This window comes from Ictidomys tridecemlineatus, chromosome 10 (assembly GCF_052094955.1).
Source record: "Ictidomys tridecemlineatus isolate mIctTri1 chromosome 10, mIctTri1.hap1, whole genome shotgun sequence".
In the NCBI taxonomy this organism is placed as follows: Eukaryota; Metazoa; Chordata; class Mammalia; order Rodentia; family Sciuridae; genus Ictidomys; species Ictidomys tridecemlineatus.
The window spans coordinates 33,190,725-33,196,724 of NC_135486.1; positions in this window are offsets into that span (position 1 = coordinate 33,190,725).

The following is a 6,000-nucleotide window of genomic DNA, read 5'->3' on the forward strand; positions in this document are numbered from 1 at the left end:
CTAGTCTGTTAGTGATGCTATCTATTGAGTTTTTAAATTGGCTTATTGTTCCTTTCATTTCAAGGATTCCCCCCCCCCTTTTTTTCAATATCTATCTCTTTCTTGGAGTAATCTCCTGCAACTTGTATTTGCTCTCTTATCTCTTTGTTGGAGTGATCCGTTTTTGCCTGTTTTTGCTCACTTAGGTCATTCTTTAATTCCCGAAGCATTTTAGTTATGCATATTCTGAACTCCTTCTCTGACATTTCACCTACTTCACTATCTATGGATTCTATTGTTGTAGTATCTTGGTTTGTTTGAGGCACTTTCTTCCCTTGTTTTTTCATGATGTCTATGAGTCTTCCTCTCTTGCAGTGTAGACCTGAGGTATGATAGTTTCTGCCCTACTGTCTTATAGTGTTCCTATAGGTTACCAATACCTCACTTTTAAGGGAGAGATCAATATTACAGCACTCAATGTACCCAACATGCAGCCATATATCAGTTAGCTTCTATTTTTACATCTTTCTGTATTTTACTCATCAGAAATGATGAGTTCGGTTATCTTCAACCTTATAGTCAGTAGGTTTGCATAATGGTTTACAGTTTCTCATGGTAGAAGTGGGGCATGGGGGGTTGGCTGAGATGTTTATGAAGTAGGATATTAGAATATGGAGGTATTAGATTATACGACATGTGAAAGTATAATCATAAGAGGTTGGCTGTTAGTAGGAGAAACATGAGACAGGTAACCCCATGCAAGACTCCCTGTTACCTCAACAACAGGATAACTGTTAGCACCTCTAGTAGAGAAACGTCTGGTGCAGCCAGGCACACAGGGACCTTTATGATATCTCACCAGGTCATTATCATTGTCCCTTGATACAAATGATGTTATCCAGTTTCGTGGTGGTGGCAGCCTCAAGCTTACATGTACCCTGATGTTAGGCTGTGGAGCCATGCTTTGGTGAATAAGGAACCCCAGTGTGGGGTGGCTCAATGCATATCTCTGGGCCTGGGACAGGTCTCTCTTCCTGACCTCCTGGCCGCATGTGGTGGGCCTCTCCTCTGGATCTATGGGCCAAGATGTGGCAGTCAGGTCTCTGGATCTCTGGACTATGTGTCACAAGGCTGTTCTTGTTTGGCTTTAAATGTCTCACTCCGTTCTACCTTACATTATTTTCTTAAAATATATCATAAAAAATTAACATTGCCCTCCCAGATCCCTAAGTTCTTTTCATTTTGATCATGCTATTCTCTCTCTTTTGAAGCCTGTTCACACATTCCTGGAAGCAGACTGAGAAAGCCTTTTTGCATATATTAGACTGAGAGTTTAAATAAATCTAAACCTGATTAAATATCTAGAATAAGTTTTCCTTCTTCTACCAGTTAGAAAAATTTCTGCCTAGTAATCTGCCTAGCAGAAATCATGATGACTGTTTAACTGATAACGATGACCTGAGAAAATCAAATGATTATTTACTTTTACAAGTATACTTCTTTGCACAGCAAGTAATACCTGCAATCTCAGGTTAGAGCCCATACCCATCAGTGTAGATTATTGTTTGTGTTTTTCAAATGACATTAGCAGTTTAAGTCATCTTCCCTTGGGAATATTTCTTGATTACAGAGATAAAAAATAAAATGAGATTAAAGTATAAAATTGTGATGTTAGTGAAAGGTTAATAAAATAGGTACTTGTCACTCTGTTTTTCTATATGCTTAACAAAACACTGTTGAAATCTTGTTCCCAGGATGTGTTGTCCCCAACTGTGAACTCTTTGCTAATCTTGTTCCCAGAATGTGCTGTCCCCAACTGCCAAACTGCAGGATGCACTCCCTCACTCGGTTGCAGGCAAACTGCCCACTCACCCTGACCCATCAATGAACTTCCCTCCCTGCCCTCTCCAAGAAAAGTATATAAACTCTGCTCAAGCGGTTCTCAGGGCTCTATCTCTCTTTGCTATAGAGGGAGCCCCAGCATGCTGGTCTCCAAATAAACCCACCCTTCTGCTGTTGCATAAGAGAGTCTCTTGTGGTCTCTACTCCGACGTTTCGCCGTACCCTTACATTAGTATAAGTTAAATATAAGCTAGTATAAAACTCAGGTAATATTCTACCATGTATATTCCTTGATTTGTTATTTTTAAATTTACATAAATAATCAGTGCAATAATAGAACAGAAGATTTTTTTTCCAGAAAGAACAAAATGGCACAATATGTTGTCAAGACTTTTAATATTCCAGTGCAAAATTTTGGCGTTTCATGAATTAGGGAAATATGCATGCTTTTCTCTGACTTGCTGTTGTCTTGTTAGTGAATTAATCTTGTTTAACCTTTGAGCCTCTACTATGTACCATGGAGAATATATAAACTATCTAAATAATATGCATTTAAATTTGATAAGACAAAATACATTTTTTACGGGATATAGTTTTCCTTGTATTTGAAAAATATTCTGTTAGTTTAATTTAGCAATATTATCTAACAATGAATTGCTGTACTTCCAAGTATTAAAAGCTTCTGACTTTTATAAGTTCACTATGGATTCTTTTGAGTCTGCATCATTCAATGGTCGAACTCTGGAAATTTATAACATTTCATATATATGCATATACATATACACACACATTATTTATTGACCTTGATAAGGAATAGTAAATTTTATTACCAGAAGAAGAAATAGCATTTTATGAACTATTAAAGCAAAGGTATACAAGAAGCATGTCATGTGTTTTATAGCTTTTTTGATACTAAATACAACTGCCTCTATATTTAAAAGGTGTATTTTCTAGTATTTTCTGAAAAGGTTCTCTTTAGTGGTAAATACTGAATATGTGTCATCTTTACATTGAGATATGAATAATAATGCTCTAGTAATTTGGTAAAATTGAAAGTTGAAATTCTTCCTTCTCAATCTTCTACTTTTTTCCCATGCAGATTCAGAAAATACCTGAGTGCTATGAAATGCTTATGTTATATAAAATATTTCTTATCATAAAATAATAATACTACCAATAAAATCATCTATATTAATGACAAACACATTAGTATTAGATAGATATGCCTTTATTTCCATTAAGGCTTTTATTAGTGGCCCTTAAGTTTGAAATAGGAGTAATTAAATTTAAGTTCCCAATGAGCCAACTTCAACTATGGGAATCCAATAACAAATGACCTAAAGAAAACTTGTTTTACTGCATCTCAATGCATCATCCATCATTATAGTGAAGGCCAGTTTTCTGCCTGTAAAATTATGTCAAAAGACAAAATCACCACAAAGATCTCAGTGGCTTCTATTACTGAGGCATGGATTTAGCAGTCTCATCTGAAGGTGCAGAAAAAGGTTCCTGTGAGTACAGCCGAGGAGTTGGCTTTATAAAGTAGCATTAAAGAAACAAAGAGGATGTTACAAACGTGGACTGAAGAGCCTCAGACTACTTCAGGCTTCTTTCCTTTTAAACCCTAAAGCAAAGCCGACTTATTTACCATGAAGGCTAAAACTGGCCTGTTCAGTATCTCACTGTAATCTTTCTCCTCATTCCTCAGAAGGTTAAGGAGTCCAGGTTCTGTTTGGGACACAGAACCTTAGAATGAGCAGCCTCATTTTGGCTTGGTTTGCTGGAGGCTCAGTTCAAAGCAATTGCCCCCAAGATTTACCTCAACTGCATGACATCCCGTTCTCCTTCATTCTTTAAGATTCTATGCTAGGTTTGTTTGTTGTTTTTTTTTTTTTTTAGCTGCAATGTCTTTATAAATTAATATTTAGTCTATTAGATACTTAAAAGTATCTTTGTAATTTTTCATGCCTATGAGATTGATTTTGCAAACAAGAGATAGGCATAGAATTTCAATTATGCACATTGAAATGATATAGTACTTATGTTTTCCTATATGCTTTGTTTTTTTTTTTTGGTTTGTTTTTTGGGTTTTTTTGGTATGGAGTAGTAAACTCAGGGGTGCTTAACCACTAAGCCACATCCACAGCCCTTTTTGATTTATAGACAGGGTATCACTGCTTTGCTATGTGCCTTGCTAACCTGCTAAGGCTGGCTTTGAACTTGCCATCTTTCTGCCTCAGGCTCCCAGATTGTTGAAATTACAGGTGTGTGCCACCGTGCCCAGTGGTTTTCATATATTTTTAAATAAATATGTAGGTAACCTTTTTCTTTTTCTTCTGCGAATGTACGTTTATGTTATTTTCCTACATCATATACCAAAAGACAGGACTATAAAAAAAAAGTTTGCAATATAATCCTCTATCTACATTAGTGCAGTAGAGTGATAGCAGGGGATATGAACAAATAATTATCACAATAGGGTAATTGGAATAGGAGATAGTTATGCAAAGACTGAAACACAGCTCAGTACTACCTGGGAGGTCAGCAGCAGCTTCAGATTGGAAGTCACATTTGAGTAGTTTTGAATAATGAGTGGAACTTCCTCAGGAAGGTAGCTCCTTTGAAACATGACTGCAAAATAGGTGTTCTCAATGAAAACCAAAACCAATCTGTTTTGTAAGACACATACTAAACCAAAATGTCAGAACGTATTCGTAAATTTCTCATTTTGCTGCAGAAGGTAGTTGCTTTACTATGAGACTTGTGCAAAACAGAAAAAATATGTATTTTGTATAAATGACTTCTCAAATGAAAGGCAAAGTAAATGGCAGAGTAAAATGTTCTCTACTCTAAATATGGGTAAAGTATCAACTTATGTACCTTTATCTTTAATAGATGTATATTGCATGAGACAAAAGGGATAAAGTCAGTTACTCCAACCATAAAGGTATCATATGAAGTCAAAGCTTTGTCATAGTGAGAGATGTGACCTGAGGAAGATCAGAGGACAAACAAGTCAGATCACCGTGTGAGAGAAGAGATGGCATCCTCTCATGGTGCCCAATGAAGCCATAGAAACCCAAAGTGTGAGTTTGGTCTTTTGGTAAGAAGGTTGAGGTTTAAAGACAACATAAGAAAATATCAGAACTCATGATACTACGTATAGAAGATTCCAGAAATGAAGACAAATTGTCATCTTAGGTTTTATTTTTGGTAACCTCAGTATTAATGACAATATCCAGCTGTTAAATAGAGTTGTTTGTAGCCATCCATTGTTATTTTGAGGCCAGAATCTCTTTAATTTATTCTTAAATAGGAATTTGGTTGTTAAGATAAATTATATATACACTGTATGTATTTACATACATAAGTTACATATGCATTACATATAATGTATTAAAAGTTGAAATCATACATGTATTAATATATTTAAAAACCTGTTGTATATTTATTGAAGAAATCATTTCCCCAAAATTTAGGCATAAATTTTACTCAATAAAAGTAATTGCTGAATTATGGAGTTATTTCTGTGTTACATAATGTATTTAATATTTGAATTATAATAAAATGATATTTGTTTGGGGAAATCAAATGTGTTATCTTCCTCTCTTATATGTACATGTGTGTATGTACATGTGTTAAGGTTTCTATAAATAATTTTTTAAGTGAATGAGATTGAAAGAAAAAAATTATAGAAATACTTCTTTTTCTCAACCTCTGTTTTTAACAGAAGATTGCCAATTTCCCTAGGAAAATGGCAACTGCTAAATTAAGTGAACTGAAGTCATGAATTTTCTTAAAAAAAAGAATTAATTTTTTTCCATCAAATGGTCCTGCAACGAAGTTATGAAGACAATAGATTAATAAATGTTAGTAAATTACTTTCTGAAATAAAATTACTTTGGGTTTACTTGAAAACAATGCTTTTTCTACAAGGTCCTCCCTTCTTTCTTGCTAAGGGCAATATACCAAAGCACGGTCTTTGTTGATTAAGAATCCAAATGCTTTAGCAACTTAGTCAGCCAATGTGATCATACTTCCCATGTCATTAAACCAGTTAGTCACTGAGGAATTATATTCATTGAAAAAGATAAAATAAATTAGTTCTGATTATCTCAAGCTCCTTTCTTGTAGAACCAGCAGATGTAATCAAGTTTCCCGGGGCATACCTTCAAGAAC